The sequence below is a fragment of the Tachypleus tridentatus genome, chromosome 9, assembly GCF_004210375.1.
Source record: "Tachypleus tridentatus isolate NWPU-2018 chromosome 9, ASM421037v1, whole genome shotgun sequence".
Classification (NCBI taxonomy): Eukaryota; Metazoa; Arthropoda; class Merostomata; order Xiphosura; family Limulidae; genus Tachypleus; species Tachypleus tridentatus.
The window spans coordinates 62730531-62748016 of record NC_134833.1 but is presented as its reverse complement, the minus strand read 5'-3'; the positions used below and the strand labels follow the sequence as shown (position 1 = coordinate 62748016).

The 17486-nt window shown below is 33.2% G+C and overlaps 1 long non-coding RNA gene across 1 annotated transcript; it reads right to left on the bottom strand.

The window, feature by feature from the left end:
- Window positions 1–4036: 4036 nt before the first annotated feature.
- LOC143227111 (uncharacterized) lies at window positions 4037–15268 on the bottom strand. The gene is made up of 2 exons (XR_013014887.1): window positions 14854–15268; window positions 4037–4398 (listed from the first exon to the last, which is right to left on the bottom strand). It is a non-coding gene; the product is annotated as an uncharacterized LOC143227111 (long non-coding RNA).
- Window positions 15269–17486: the final 2218 nt, after the last annotated feature.

Here is a 17486-nt window from a genome sequence, read left to right as displayed (position 1 = left end):
ACGTAGTTGCCTTTAAAATATACTAGAAAGAGGCTTTTAAACAATTAAATTTTAAAATAACAATTACTTGAAACCATCCTAGTATAAGGTAAAATTGATCTAAACCGAATAGAGTATAATAAATGATAATCAATAATAAATTGTAACTTCTAGATGAAAACATTTTTCAGCTCATTTTGTGTGAAGTTTCGAGCAGACGCACTTCATCAGGCACTAATGATCTTTAATGACTGAAAATATTTTCATTTGAACGTATCGAATTATCCTTTACTTAATTTATCCAAGTTTATTGTCTCATGCTTTACGGAATAATATGCATCCGTAAGCCTGTCCAGTTTGTTTTTAAAACAGGGTAGCTTGAAATAGACTAAATATAAGCCCGATCCCGTGACTGAAGCTACACCTACTTACGCTGTATCCAACATATCGAGTGGCGACAGCCTCAAATTATGTTCAAAACATTTGGGAATACAAAGGGAACCATTTCGAGCGATAGTTAATTATACAACAAAACTAAATAAGATAATTTAAAGACTAGTGATATAAACGTAGATTGAACATAAAATGATATATTAGATAAACATCACCTTCTCATCCGCTTCTCTTTCTGCTTTGCACATTTCTCTCATGTACTCTTCAAAATTACCATAAGAAAATTTTGAATATTCACATTTTGTAACTGCATCTGGAAGCTTGAGATAAAAAATACTTTCTTGTCAATCAACTTTAATATTACATTCTACAACTTTGTTTTCATGAAAGTTAATTGTTTAACCATATCCATATGGCAGGATTCATATGATTCTTGTGAACTCTATTATAATTACCTTTAGATATATTTATTTTCTCCTTAGTAATAATGAAGATGATATATTTATTTATACATGAACAGCCACTTAAGAATTGAAATAAAACAATATTTCGAAGGAAAGACAGAGGATGGAAAACAAAACTAAAAGAAACAAAACCACATTGTTTTAGATCTGTAAACTGTATCTAAATATAAAAACACATTTATTGTGTAAACATTTACACAATAAAAAAATAAAGCAAGTAGAATGAAAATTACATGCGTCAAACAAACTTTATTTATATTATAACCACAAATATTTTAAAAATTAATCGCGTTGTCTTCGTTTTTACCTCTCAACAACGAGTTAATAAAATAAATAAAAAAGTCAGCAAATAGACAGTTTAAAGGAAACAGGATCACAGTAGACACGTAAAACAGCCCACAGTGATATAACGATACGTCTGCGGACCACAACGCTAGAAACCGATTTTCGATACTCATGTTGGTAGGAGCACAAATAGCTCATTGTGTATCTTTGTGTTCAACTGCGAACAAATACATGTAGAATATCAGAATTAATCGGTAAGGTTTAACGTAAGCACGTGCTTGAGATGAAGGCCATATAAACTTGAAGTGAGAGAATAAGTTATATGCTTGATTAATTTTTTTTTAATTTCGCGCAAGGCTACTCGAGGGATATCTGCGCTAGCCGTCCCTAATTTAGGAGTGTAACATTAGAGGAAAGACAGCTAGTTTTCACCACCCGCAGCCAAATTTTGGGCAACTCTTTCACCAACCAATAGTGGGATTGACATTACATGATAATGCCCCCACGGCAGAAAAGGCGAGCATGTTTGGTGCGAAGGGGACGCGAACCCGCGGCCCTCAGACTACGAGTCGCACGTCTTAACCCACCTGGCCATGCCGGGCCTTGCTATATAGTTGTAATTATTTCTGTACAACACATGTTATTAATCTGGATTCACGTTCAGGCACGCCTTAACACGCTTGGCCATGCAAGCCAAAGAAGGCAGAAGCCAGGTCTTCCAAAAAGTTAATTTATAAATTTGTTAGAATTGTCTGTTATTGTCTTCAAAAATGATACTCTAACTATATTAAAGAAATCAGTTAAACCAGAGTTTTGAACGAAAGTGATGGCCGCGCGGGGCATATCAATGATTGCGAATTAAGCCCTATTTCATAACAAGTAATACCCATGAAACATCTCTACTAAAAACAACACTTTGATTCGAATGATTTGATGAAAAATATGACAAACTGATCAACTAATCTTGTAAGAGTTATCTGATTTATTAACGCTTTCAATACCTTCACTCATGTGGAAAAATTAGGATACCCTGTGAAAGCCTGTGTATTTTTGTAACATTTTTGGATAAATAGATATTCAATCTCAATTTGAACAAAACTGAGAAATTATAGAAATATAACTTAACTATTGAAAGTGATGAAAAGACATTTCAAGATCTTTTGTAAATGTAATTCTACAAAAATGCATATTCTAATTGAGGAAAAAATTAGGACACCCTACCCCCTAATAGCTAGTGTTACCCCCTTTGGCTGAAATAACTGCAGTGAGACGCTTCTTCTAGCCATCTACCAGTCTCTGACATCGATCTGAAGAAAGTTTGCCCAACTCCTCAATGCAGAATTCTTTTAGCTGTGAGATGTTTGAGAGGTGTTTTGCATGTAGAGCCCGTTTTAAGACATCCCACAGCATCTCAATGGGATTGAGATCTGGGCTTTAACTCGGCCATTCCAGGACTCGCCATTTCTTAGTTTTCAGACATGCCTAGGTGGATTTACTGGTATGTTTGGGTCATTGTTGTGTTGCAGGGTCCAGTTTTGCTTCAGCTTTAATTTTCTTACAGATGGTCTCACATGTTCCATCTTGCAGTCTGCTCTCGGCGTAAACTTGCTTGGATAACCAGACATGGACATGTTGGCAGTTGTTTTGAAAGCCATCCGCTTGTTGACTGTTTTCCGGACAGTGGAATGGCTGATTTCAAAATATTGTGAGATCTTTTTAAATCCCTTACCATACTCCTAAGCTGCTACAATTTTCCTTCCGAAGGTCTCAGACAGCTCATTTTCTCTCACCATGGTGCTCACTCTCACTTCAACAGTCAGGAGAACACCCAACTTAATGTCTGAGGTTTAAATACGAAAAGTCTCATTCAAAATGCTGAGTAACGATCTTCTAATCATGTGCACCTGGTGTGATACACCTGTGTGTAAGTTGAACCATTTTAAGTGGGAATAAATGTGGGTGTGTCCTAACTTTTTTCTCACTTAGAATATGCATTTTTGTAGAATTATATTTACAGAAGATCTTGAAAAGTCTTTTCCATAGTTTCAATTGTTTTGTTATATTCCTATAATCTCTCAGTATTGTTAAAATTGAGAATAAATATCTATGTATCGAAAAATGTTAAAAGAATACAGAAGGTTTCATAGGGTGTCCTAACTTTTTCACATGACTGTAGGTATCGTGGACAAGTATTAAAACTGAACAACTTGATGATATATTGTCTATAGAGAAGTAAAGAAATTGATACACAAAAACACAAAAGTAGTTTATTTTTGTTTTTTTGGCGTAAAGTTAAAAAAACGCTATCTGAGTAAGTTGACCTAAAGGAATCAAATCCTTAATGTTTCTCTGGCCTGAAATACCATCATGTTTATATTAGTAGAAAATATTCTTATCACCACATTGTTAAGTTAGTGACTGGACGACTGCTAAGTTACTAAAGTCTTCAGAACATTTTTCTCTGTTAGTAAAAACAACACAAATAAATAGATGACCCTTTTCGTAGGAGATATCAGTTATAATGAAGATACATTGATAATACTTCTCAACATTTTCAAAAAATGATCATGTCAAAAAGTTTTCAGACTAACTAAATTTGCAATACACATGCATAAAGTTAAGCAAGAGATGGAAGAAAGTACAATTTAGCTTTTTCTAAATGTCAGAGTAAACAAATTATACAATCTCTTTACATACCTCAACATAATTTTTGATTACTTATAAACTCACTTTCCATAGTTTCATACAAAACTCCTTCAAATCTAATCTTGTTCTAAATCTACACATCTGTTGTGACTACTATCTTCTCTCCGACATTTCCAAAAGTGATTGAATATGAATAAAAAGTTATTTCCTTACTTTTCTGACTTAAAAGCAAATATTTTTTTTACAAATGAAATAGTACTTACCAAGAAGCCACACACATATAGACACATACACTATCTCAGAGAACCCACTAGTCCTCATCTCTCCTTTCATTGGCAAGTAGTTTTAAACTCAATTTTCAGGCTGAAAAAACGAATTAAGTAAATTTAGTACCGAAGTCAACATACAGAATTCTGAGAGAAGACTCAGGTCAGCAACATTAGTGTTTAGGAAAATGTTGATGACAAGAAGCAAGACGACAGTATATTGATACTTCTGTACACAGTACGTCAAAATAGATACCATTTAGCGAGATCACCTGGAGGCCAAGATATAAACACCTAATGTGATAGTTGATGTTTGAAAATCCAAGACTGCTGGAAAATTTGTTGAAAGATGAAATGAAAGATCCCTGAAAAAACAAACAAACAACAACTCAATTTCACAAGGGATGCTAGTCTTTCATTATAGTTTCAAGGTTTATTAGGATTAATTTTCACTGATTCCTATTCACCCATGCATTGTTTATAAATACTTTTGTGATTGCTGTGAAGCCCTCTTAGTTAGTTGGTCACACATCACTTACAAATTCTCTCAAACATAAAGAAAAGCACCAGTGAACTTTAAGACACTTAAAAGAAATTTGTAAACTCATCTCTGATACCACTTAGGCAAAACTTTATACCACAGGTTTCTGCTCTAGCCTCATATACCAAAAAAATTGTATAGCGTGAATTTCAGCAAAAAAAAGTTGTTTATAAGTAATTAATCCATCCAAGATTTTTATCAATTGCATAATTGAATAACAACCATTTCATAAGTCTCATGAAATTCAAATTTTAACTTACCTAGAGCAGAAGACTTAGAAGATAGAATGGTGATAAGATTTGATAAATTCTAATCTATCTACCTTATAATACTGTAACTAGATAGAGCTTTTGTAGGGTAAAATAGTAATATAATCATAATGGCATTAATTTAAAGAATATGCACATCTAAAAATATGTAGAATTTCGTTTAATATTATTTTCATTCTTGATAAATTTTTATGTTGTCTACATGATAGTTACAAGAAAATGTTTTTAAGTACAGGACATCAGGTAACGATAAGTTATATTTAGTTAGCTAGCCTTAAAATACCTCTATGGATATAGAGATACAAGTTGACTCATTGGATAGAAGAGTGGATGGATGAAAGAAAAAAGAATGCTGTTATAAATGGAGTTCAGTCAAACAGAATTAATGTTACAAGCAAGATACACCAGTTTTAGTACTTAGTTCTTTGGTGATTTACATCAGTGAAACAGAAGATAATGAAGTACTTGAGTTTACACATGATATTAAGGTACAGAGTGTTACTAGCTGTGAGGATGCCACTGCTGTTTCACAAAATGGTTTAAATTATTTAGTGGTTAGGGCAGATAAATAGGAGTTGGGTTTTAATTATAATAAATGCATGGTTATGTAGATGGGTCATCATAAAATGAATTGTAAATATCATTTGGATGGGAATAACCTTAACAGTGTCACGAAAGAAAGAGACATTTATGTAACAATTAATCAGTTTCTTTAGCCATCCAAACAGTGTTCTGTTAGTAGGGAAACTACTGCTACACCAATGATATGCTATGCTTATTTCTAAATAAAACTTTGTTAGTTATGTTAAACTTTGAATTTGATAATGACAAATTCAAAACCATATAGGCTCATTATGTGTAACAACATTACTAATGTGTGAAACAGTTTGGTTATTTAATTTTTCAAGGTTAGCAGTATATTTCATTTTAATTTTTATTGTACTGAACACTTATGTTACACTATCTTACATGTTAGAGATAAATGTTAAGTCAAGCTAGAACAGCAGTATGTTTGATATAGATTACAAAAATATGTTGTTGGGAAATATTTATACGTTGCATTGCCTCTGTAAAAAGCATATGAAAAAATACTTATTTAAATAGCATTATGCAAATTATGTTGTTCAAATTGTAAGAGACAAAATAGCATACTTCACACCAGTTAATAATAGCCATTTGCGTTCATAGTAGTTAGGCTTACAACCAGAATAGAAGTGGCAGTTGGAACTTTTCTTCTCAGATTGTTACTGTATTTCTGAACATTTTTGTTTGGAAACACTTTTAATATATCATGTATCAAACATCTGATAGTTTAGATTTGAAACTATTTTTGAAACATTTTTTTTTTACAAATTGCTTAAATCTGTATCCTCTGATAATTTTGTGTATCTTTCAGGATCGGACAAATCTCATTAGTTAACACCAAGTAAGAGAATGTTCATCATAAAGATGGATTTTTCATGCAATGCTGATATGATTGCACAACTAAGACACAATCTTAATTGTATTTGAGACACTTGTTGACATGGTACCCTTTCTTGAAGAAATGGCAATAGAATAGAAAATTTGATAATCTTAGCTTGTGTAACAGTAATAATACAATATATTTCCACACTGTACAATCACTGGTTTCACTAAAATAACTTGTGAACATGCAAGTTTCCTGGTAGGAGAGCAGTAAGTTAACAGACATGGAATGCTAAAATGCAAGATTCGATTTTCCTGTGGTTGATACAGCAGCTAGCCTAATGCAGGTCTGCTCTAAAAAACAAACATGTAATTGAAAAAGTACTTGTTAATTGCACAATTTAACATATTGTATGACATGTAAATATTTCATTTATATTTCTAAAAAAGAACTCCTGAAAGTAATAGTGAGATTTAGATTTTATTGCTTCTTGTTTTACATAAATGACAGAATATTAAACTTAATAGTTATCACCAAAATTTCTTGCATAGGTTAGGCTCAAATTTTGTACAGATTATTTTAATTCAATAGAGCAAACAATGTAAGTATACAACAAACGTGATATTGTCCATTTTAATAAACTGTGTTAGTATTCATTGGTATTTTTTTGTAGATAAACTCACAATAACATTAGCATTTCCATTTTGTATTGTTCTTATTGTTTCAGACACATATAATTCTTTCAGCTTGACCCTGTTTTTAAAATGTATATGACAAGTTATCAGTGGCAAGAGACATGAACTAAGGAATTTGAATCTTGTAGGTGTAAGGGTACCCTTTCCCAAAATAAATAATACAGTATGTACACCTAGGTAGGTATTTCATGTTTATTGGCACAAAGCTACTAGGCTATCTGTGCCAAACAAGATGTAGTATACTATAATGGTATATGGAAATGAAGGTAAAAATATGTAAAATATGCAAAGGTAAAATATCTAAAATTAAGAGCTGCCAGGAAGACTGAAGCATTAAGTACTAACTTGCTGTCAGTCACCTGAAGCTGGCCTTTCCAGTTCTGGGTTCAGGTCAAAATAAAATAAAAAATGTGTAGACAAAATCATGCTAAAACAGTCCAACAAAAACCTTAAATTAAAAAGACCAATGACTCTAAAAAATGTAATAAACATGAGTGAGGCAGCCAATATCACCTATAATATTGGCTAATGTCAAAGGCAAACCTACCTTAAAAATATGTTTAAAATGGCGTTGTCGTTCTTGGTTGTAATGACGGCATGATAAAATATGTACGATTGTGACCTGAGTGGCACACAGACCACACATTGGTGCATCAGTACCAGATAAAAGGAAGTGGTGAGTTAAGAAACTGTGACCAATGCGTAGCCTAGCCAAAACAGCTTCGTATTTTCAATCTTCACAGATACAAGATGGCCAAAGAGCTAAAGAAGGCTTGATTTGATAAAGCTTATTATTTCGCTGCTAACTTCAAGTCAATTGCCAACTGGTACGGTTAGGTTTTGAGAACTGGACCATAGTCCATGTATGGAACAGGTACGGTGGTGATAGTGCCAGAGCAGCTGGACTTTGCTGCTCTGTCAGCTAGCTCATTCCTACCTGGTATCCAAAAAAGTGGACAGAGAGCGATGGGTTAGTTTGTTTTGGATATTGATAAGAATAGGATGGTAACTGACTTGTATTGATGTTAGGGCCAATAAAAAGCTGAGTGAATCAGTATAGATCGTACAACTCGTATATTGCATAGTTTCAATATGATTCAAAGAAAGAGAAGTGGCGTACAATTTGGCAGTGAACAGAGAAACTGTAGAGGGTATTCTGTGTGCTACAACCGAACTGTAACAAATCATGGCAGAAACTACAGAGTCACCTGATTTTGAACCATCCGTATACATGGGAATGGATGGATTGTTTGAAAGATATTCAGCAAATAAAGAGCGATATTTCCACTCGGGAGTACCGGCCTTCCTCAGATGACTCAAAGATAGGTCACAGTTGGGGATAGTAATTAGCCATGGTGGACGAGGTCGAACTGTTGGCACTGCTATGTTATTCAGAGATATATTCAATTTTTCTCATTGTGCTCGAATACGAAGACTAAAAGGAACAATGGTAGATTTTCTATAGTAGAAAAGTATGGCAAATTGAAGATGGAAAACACAACTCCAAGTAGGATGCTGTGGTAAAAATCAAAGTTTGGAAGCATTCACAAGAGACCGTTGCAAATGGAAAATATACAGAGGGGGTTCATGGGACTCCACATACAAATTTTGGACAGGAGGTGTACGAAAGGTCCCAGTGCAAAGCCGAAGCCCCGGATGGTGGATAGGATCCAGCATTTTCAGTACTGAGGTTCTGTCAGAACCATAAACCATAGACCCATGGTCAAATTTAGATCAGATAAGGGCACGATACATTTTAAGCATGGAGTATCGATCTGCTCCCCAAGATGTGGAAGAGAGGACACTGAGGATGTTCGGTGCTCTTATACATTTGACACGAAATTGTTTGATATGGGAAATAAAGGTTAATTTACAGTAAAATATAAGACCTAAGAACGTTGCATCACGGTTGACAGGAAGTACAACATCATCAATACGAAGTTCTGGATCTGGATAAATACCCCGTTAGTGACAGAAATGTACACAAACAATTTTAGAGAGAGAAAGTTGAAAACCATTTGCTGTGTTCCACTTAAGTATAAAATTGATTGCAGTTTGTAGCTGCTCCTCAATAAACCTCGTGCGATGACTGACATAAGATGTGAAAGTCATCTACAAAAAGACCATTTGCAATTGTAGGGTGTAGCTGTTTACTGTTGGCATTAATCTTTATAATGAAAAGTGTGACACTCAGAACACAGCCATGAGGGACTCCATGTACCTGTGGAAGAAAACGAGAAATTGTTGAGCCCACACGGACATGAAGTCGGTGGTTAATTAAGAAATGCTTGATAAAAATTGGCAAATTGCTACGCAATCCATACGAGTTAAGGTCTCGCAAGATACCATATCTCGATGTTGTATCACAAGCTTTCTCTGAATAAAGAAAAAGCAACAAGATGTTGTCGCTTCAAAAAGACTTCTCTAACTGATGTTTCAAGGCGAATTAAGTGGTCTATCGTGGAGCGTTGTCTTTGGAACTTACACTGAGTGGGTGAGAGAAGGTTGGTTGATTCAAGAAACCAAACAAGTCGAGTATTAATCATCTTCTCTAAGGTCTTACTGAGACAACTCGTCAAAGTAATGGGACTGTAATTCGAAGAAGACTTTGGATCCTTCCCAGATTTAAGAATGGGGATGAGAATAGCTTGGCACCAAGCATCAGGAAAGATATTCTCCTACCATATTCGGTTAAAGACAGCCAGGAGAATAGTAAGAGAGGCAGGAGAAAGGTGACATAGCATCTCATAATGTATATCATCAGGTCCAACTGATGTATTGCTAGATTGATTAAGTGCAAGTTTGAGTTCCACCAGTGTAAAAGAGCGATTGTAGTCATAGGGACGATCAGTCGAGAAGGAAAGAGACAGATGTTTAACTCGTGTTTTAACAGCTAAGAAGGAAGTGGATCAGTTTGAAGAGCTAGATACAAGATACATGAGAGAAATATTCACCAAAAGTCTTGATAATGCTCCAAGCATCATAGCCATTGAATGTTAAGATAGAGAGGGGGCAGAAGTATACCGTCCTCTCACCTTTTGGATATTGTCCCATATGACTTTTGAACTGGTGGTTGAAGAAATGCTGGAGATATATTTAATCCAAGATTTCTTCTGGCTTTGACGTCTAACTCGCCAAGCGTGTTTACGGGCTTGCTGAAATGCAATGCGGTTTTTAAGCATGGGATATCTACGAAATTTGTCCCAAGCACGTTTCTGAGCTTTTCGTGTTGTAGAACATGCAGAATTTCACCAAGGACTGGGAGGCCTTGTATAAGATGTTGAGGTTTTGGGGATGCACTGAGTAGCTGCTTGGACAATATAGTTAGTTACTGCTGCTACACAATCATCTATCAATGATTTACATAAAGTAGCAAGATCAAGTTCTGAGAGAGCAGTGAAAGAGGGCCAGTTAGCCTGGTCCTATTTCCCTTGAGGCACACGGGTCAGGGGCATTGACACGGCCAGTTTTTTTTACTATAATAAGAAAATGATCACTACCCCGTGGATTGATGTCAACCTCCGAAGAAAAGCAAGTGAAAAGCGAAGGGGAGTGAATAGAAAGATATATAACAGTACATGACTGACTGGGTGCATAAAAATAAGTGTAAGAGCCAGTATTGAAGAGAGTTTAAGTTGTGATTCAGGAGCTTATGCTCCATAGCACGACCTCTCACATAATACAAGAACCATTCCATAAGGGATTATGCCCATTAAGATCCCCCAAAAATTTAAATAGAGATTGGCTGTTGCTCAATGAATCATCATGGTCTGAGGGATGATAATTTTTTTTCCAGGGCTAAGGAATATAGAGCAAACAGTGATGGTACGACCCAAGATGGTTGGATGGCAACAGCCTCCAAGGGCGTATTCAGTGACAAGGAGTGGGTGGGCATATGTTGATCAAACAGCAGTGCTACCTCCATGTTCTTGTTTTACACATGACTTGTCATTTTGGTATAAGGAGTATTGTCGAAGTTTGGCTGTATTAGTAGGTTTTTAAAATGTTTCCTATAAAGAAGGACATTTAGAATGATAAAATTCAATCACATTTTTGATGTAATTTATATTTGATTAAAAATTGAGGACGATTAGCACAGATAGCTCTCGAGTAGCTTTGTGCGAAATTCGAAAACAAACAAAACTCATCGATTTCTCCAAATCGGAAGATTTATCAAGAGCAGAAATTATTCTTGCTTTTGGTTAAAAAGAAAACCAATAACAACGTCAGAAAGAAATACAGACGTTTCTTGCAAGACAGAAGGTATAAGAGAGATGTGTGGATGCAGGCAGAAAACGTAATGAAACTATAAAACTAACTTTAAATTCAACATGGTTGAAAGTAACCAAATCACACATGCAAAAATTACAGACAGTGCAAAATTTACTTCTCACTAAAGCAAACATTTCTCCTATATTCACAAACATACTTTTATTACACAATTACATAGACGTTCCCATGTTGTCATCTAGACGTCAAAATAGATGAATATATTACTTATTCAAAACTGTTTAAAATATATTACTAAGAACACTGAAATACAACGAACGATAGAGAAAAAAGTTTATACAAGTGGACACGAAAAATCTACGTCGTATTTTTATGGAGTGGCCTTTTGTAATATGCTTGCAGTGGCTGCATTTTGTAATAACTGATTTTCCCAGCTACTGGGTCAAATGTATCGTAGAATGAATGTGGACTTTATCCGCGACACCCACGAACCAAATCAGCAAGGGAGAAGGGAAATAAAAGTTGAGGGTGTACCTTCTCCTTCCTGATCACTCGAATAAATAACGATCAATGGTCTGAGTGGAAAAGTAAAGACGTATCGTAACAAACCATGACATGCAACTGTCTCTTTTTGCCTGCTTGATTCCGACCGTCCATTTATACAGAACACACAGAGCTTCACTGGATCAAGACGTAATTAAATTAACAGAAAGTCATTACAAGCAATAATAACCATTCATTGATTTAATGATTTTCCGACTGTCTATTGTCTACCCAAGTAGTCACAGTCTCTTCTCTCTTTGTGTTTCAAATATTGTTTCTACACTTTACATTAGATTTCCAGTCTGTTTATTTGTTTGTCTTAAACTTTTTTTTTTATTTTGTTACATCTTGCACGAATCTCCCTTTACGGAGCAGACTAAATAATACTTGTGAGAAAAATGTTTACTCTGAGAATGTTTAAGAACGTCAAAACGTATTTCTGATACAATCTGTTCTATCATCAATTTATAGCGCCTGTGGGTGTCGATTGATTTACTGATTGTTATTTTCAAATCATTTTAGCATAATGTAATCAATGCATTTTATTAATATATATTCAATATAACTCAATTCAATTTGTGTATAATTGTTGTGTGTTCTTCTTGTTAGGTTTTAACAATTTCGGTTTACTTTATTTTTCCAACAACTATTCAGTTTATGATTTTGTTGCAATTTTTCTTTTAAATAATTCCTCCCAAAAATTATTAAAACTTTTCAGTTCTTCTAGTAATTATATATTTGAGAATGTTTTCATAAATAATTGTTAAACCTCTTTTTGTTTAATAAGTTGGAATATATTTCAGGCGAACTTGAAGGTGGCTTGTAACGTCGCCATTTCTAATCAAGGTACTGTTATAGATTATTCTTGTTAGAAATTCTATTCTTGAGGGCAGTATTCAATCACTTTCATGGTAAATCGGGAACAAATTAGCGTGGGACGAGAATAAGAGGATAATCTAGATCCAGTAGCAACACATTAACTAAGTCATATATGTATTATTATCGGAAATGAAAAAACAGAGATTCTTTAGTTGTAAAATTCACGAATTTGTGAAATTCCCGCTTTTAAGAAAATGAATAATTCATGGTGTTATCTGACATCATTTCAATGTAAAGAAGTAAAATTAAAAATTACACCATACATTTTAGTGTTAAAATTATTTTTTACATGTTAAGATAGCATAAAAATTTCTAATCAGTGGTTCGAAAATATTGAACTGAAAAGCCATTAATTCATTATTATATGTATCTAACTGGAACATCACCTAACTAGGCATCCATTTTTATGAACTTTAGGAGATTAATGCAGGATACTAGAATACAAAAAACAGTTTGTTTTATTTTAGGATATTCCGTATCAGTAAATAAATTGTCGTTTCAATAAATGCTTTTGTAACTTACGTTATCTAGATTTAGTCGGATTAATACTAATTTCCAGATATTTTACCTTTATTATATAGAATCAGTTTCATTTCTTTGTTTCTTTGTTTTTTAGTATAAACCCATATTGTTATCTATTCACACTATTTTTATCACAAGGTATCTAACTATTTGTAAATCTGTATATTTACAGCTAACCTTACATGTTAACGGTAGGTATTTGTATTTGTATTTGAAATACAAACTTTATTTTTGTTATTAGATTTTATAATTACCACATTTTTATATGTAATCTTTCTTGGAAGAATATTCTTTCAATCTCAGCTACCCGTGTCACAAATACCCCATATGTTAGGGTTTACTTACACGATGAAATGTACAATAGTTAAAAATGTTAAAGTATAACGTTAACAACCTTCATTTGAGTTTGATTTTAAAATACTTTTGTGTCAGATTTCATGCTAATACTTTCAAAACAATAGCAGACTATAAGAAAATTGATAAAAGTTTATACGATGTTAAATAGGATGTTCTGCACACCAGAAGAGTAGAACCTCGTATTTTGGACTGATAAATATCTAGACTTACAGCTGAGTCACTAGAAGTATCAATGAAAGTTTGTGAAGTGAAACATTGTTGAAATGTAACAAAAATGTTGTCATAAAGGTTTGCATCTAGTGTATGATTTTTTCTAAAGATGCTGCTGGTGATATCGTTTGTAATAAACAAGTGTTCTTGTTAGTTATAATAACATGATAGATAATACTTTATATTTCCAACAGCGTTTCGCTTTTTCTGGCACGGTACATTATTCTAAGTTGATTCAAGCTCAATTTTGTATTGTGTTATAGAACTTATGTATAAAGTTTGGTAAATGTTTAAACATAAGGTAGAAGTATTTGATCCCATTTAACTTCAGTTATCAAGCATTTTATCAGTCCTTAAAAACCAAACACGTTTAATGAGTAAATGTACCATTGGTTTCTTTTATATAACAATAGCTCACATGTATTACAATCACAAAGTTTATAGTGTTTATCTGTCAGAGGTGGAATGTAGGTGTTCGTGTGCTTAAAGTATTGTTTGAATTAACGACAACTATGGCAAAAAATGTGGAATTATATAATATCTGTTTTCACTTGTTTTTTTTTTTTACCTATATCTCTTTGAATTCAGGACGTTTTATTATGAGTTGCTACATTCGTTGACACTGACTTTAATAGTTAAATTTATTATTTGTTATATATTACTTTTAGAATAACATATAAAAGATGAATTATTCAAGGTGATTTAGAGGTCAATTGACAGGCAAATAATTTAGAACTTGTGAAATATGAGGAGACGATTGCTAGTCTATATAGTGATGTTTTGCTGCCTGCACTGTATGTGGTTATATCTGTGAGGTCAAGGAAGTTTTTTGGTTTCGATTTAGATAATATTTTACATAAAGAAAGCAAGTCACCCAAGAATGTAAACTGTAGTATCTTCTACTGGTAGGTTATGTGATATTCCGAGGTTTTAGGCTATTTTACATGTGAATAATATTTATCAGTACATGAATATCGCAGGTGGTTCAGGATAAACTCAAATCTCTTGTCATAAAGCAAACCTTTTAGACAACACTGTAGGCATTTCCACAGCTACATTTATTATCAAGGTGCACTAAAACCCTACTGTCATCCATTCCTATTTACATTTTAATTCTTTCCATCCCTATGATAAGAAAAAGACAATTCATAAAAGACAGTTCCTACCTTGAGACGTCTGTGCTCCAACAACACAGTCTTCAGATGTAAAGCAAATGACATGACTCGTTATTTTAAACGTCACAACTATTCTGACAACACTACTGAAAAGGTTAAACTTGCTACATTCACTTTATCACAAGGTGCCTCCACTTTAAAGAAAAACGCATTGTAACTGAGTTCCTTTAGCCTTTACATATCATTCTTTAAATAGAATTTGTAGAATTGTCCAACGCAACTTTACCTCACCAACTAGAAATACACCACGACCTTTTTACCAATCCAACTATACTTTCTTTCAAATATAAGAGAAATTTTAAAAACTGTTTATTGCAATTCAAATTATAGACTGGATCGTCTTCACTCACACAAACTATTGGAACGCGCTACTGTGGACGAACTATTTGCCCAACACGGGATTATATCACCAGTTTATCGACTCATTTCAGCTTTATCTTTTCACACAGAAGGCCATTTCAACTGTATATCAGATTGCATTTCTTATTATATTCGCTGTTCTAAATGTAAAGAACTCTATACTGAGTTAACTGTACATATTTTAGGTGACATGTTCCATGAACATACATGACTTAAACGCAATGCCCTTAGCTTTAAATAAATAAAGCATTCGTACTGGATAAGTGAGGCAAATAAGTCTGATTTATTTATACTCAAAGTAAAATATTTCTCAAGCAAAGATACGAAAAGAAGTGAGAAGTATGCATATTGATATACTACTGCACGGTCAAAGTTTAAAATGTAAAAATAAAACATCTTTTAAATCAGTTTTGACAAAAGATACCTTTCAACAAAAACTGTAGGTTTGTATGAATTCCAGTATCAGAGTTCATGGATTGGGATAATGTGAGCTCAACATATTTAATATAGGAAGCATAACCACAACACTATTAATATTCAATAATACTCGAATTTTGGGTTTCGTTTTGAAACCATTACAAGTTTTGTGTGATTTCATTTTTTAACTTCTTTATCACAATGTTATGTTCCATCATTCAAAGTGATCTTGCCAACTAGAAACATAAAATCATCTAAGAAATGAGTATACTGAAATAAAAACAGTTTAAATTAGAATGTTCGTTATCAACCTAAACATTCAGAGAAACAAAAGCAAAACCAATAAATATAATATCCATGTCATACACAGTGATGTCTGTCAATGTTGTATGTTTATCCCATCATTGTGAAGATCATAATATAAACTGTTTTTTAAACATTCATTTTGTGACTGAGTTATAATACAGTAATTCTCAATAAACTGTGTATTTTTCTTATAATATATGTCTAGTTTCTTATACTTACACTCAATAAGCCAGTTTACAAAAATCAACATTTCTTTATTTTATCAGGTGATTTAACTCATCTGTATTGGACATTTTGTTAGGTAAGAAAAGTTCAAAGAAGAAGAAGACCTCTTTTAACCTTATAAATTATTTGGTTTTGTCGATAAACCATTTCTTCGTTTTGTATTCATTTCAAACGAAAAATGCATATTTAGTATTAATTTGAGTAATTTCTTCGAATTCAAATTGACATTGGTAAAGGGAATAGTGTAAGCACAAAGAATGTGACTGTATTTTTTGTCTTTGGAATTTTATCTAATTTGAGCAGTAACGTCTCTATACACGAGGTAATCGATCACCTGTATTCTGTACCAAGCAAAATAGACAAATCGAACTATGAAATAGAAATATCTGTAAGCTGTTATTATGTTAAAGCAACAAGTAGTACATTGTATCATGGAACGTGTGTTCGTTGAAAAGTTCTGGATTAAAACGAGGATTAAAGTACTTCTACCCAAGGTAGGTACGTGTTCTATATATCAAAGTTTATCGTAGCAGAAAAGTTAAAATGTTGCCGAAAAAGTAAAGCATTAGAGAAATGTTATTCCATTTTACTACTAGTTTTATTGTAATAACATCATAAATTTTTTGGACCACTGAATCACCTCTCGTATATTATCTTTTTGTATTTTATTTCAAACAAGAATGCATGTTCAAAAATAATTTACATAAAAGGCTTAAAATTCATAATGATGATAGCATTCTGAGTTAAAATTGTAGCTAATTTAAATACTACTGTTTCTTTGCACGAAGTACTCGTACACATCCCTTTCGTATCTGAGAGAATAAGCCCACCGAGCTATGAAATCGAAATATTTGTCACCAGTTAATATTTTAAAACAACAACAGGAACACTAGCTCATAAAGCGTACGTATTTGTTAAAAAGTTATGGATTTATAAATGGATTAAATAACTTCTTGCCTTGGTAGATACGTGGGTTATACACATAACACAACAAGCTTATTACAGAAGCTATAGAAAAGAACACAATCATTAAAATATTGCAGGAGATGTAAAGCATTATAGAAAACATTTCATGATGAAGCACGTGTGTAGAGCATTTACTGTTTATAAAGAATATGTGCAATAGCTTACTTAGAAAGCAATAGTGTATTTGATACAAAACTATATACTACACTGATATCTGTTATATTTCATAAATGTTTCACATCTCACGTCTTCATCGATTTCTTGGTAAATTTTCATTATTTTTAACCAGTGTTAACATTAAGTCATACAGGCATTAGGTACGTAATAATAACATATTGAAATTAAAATCA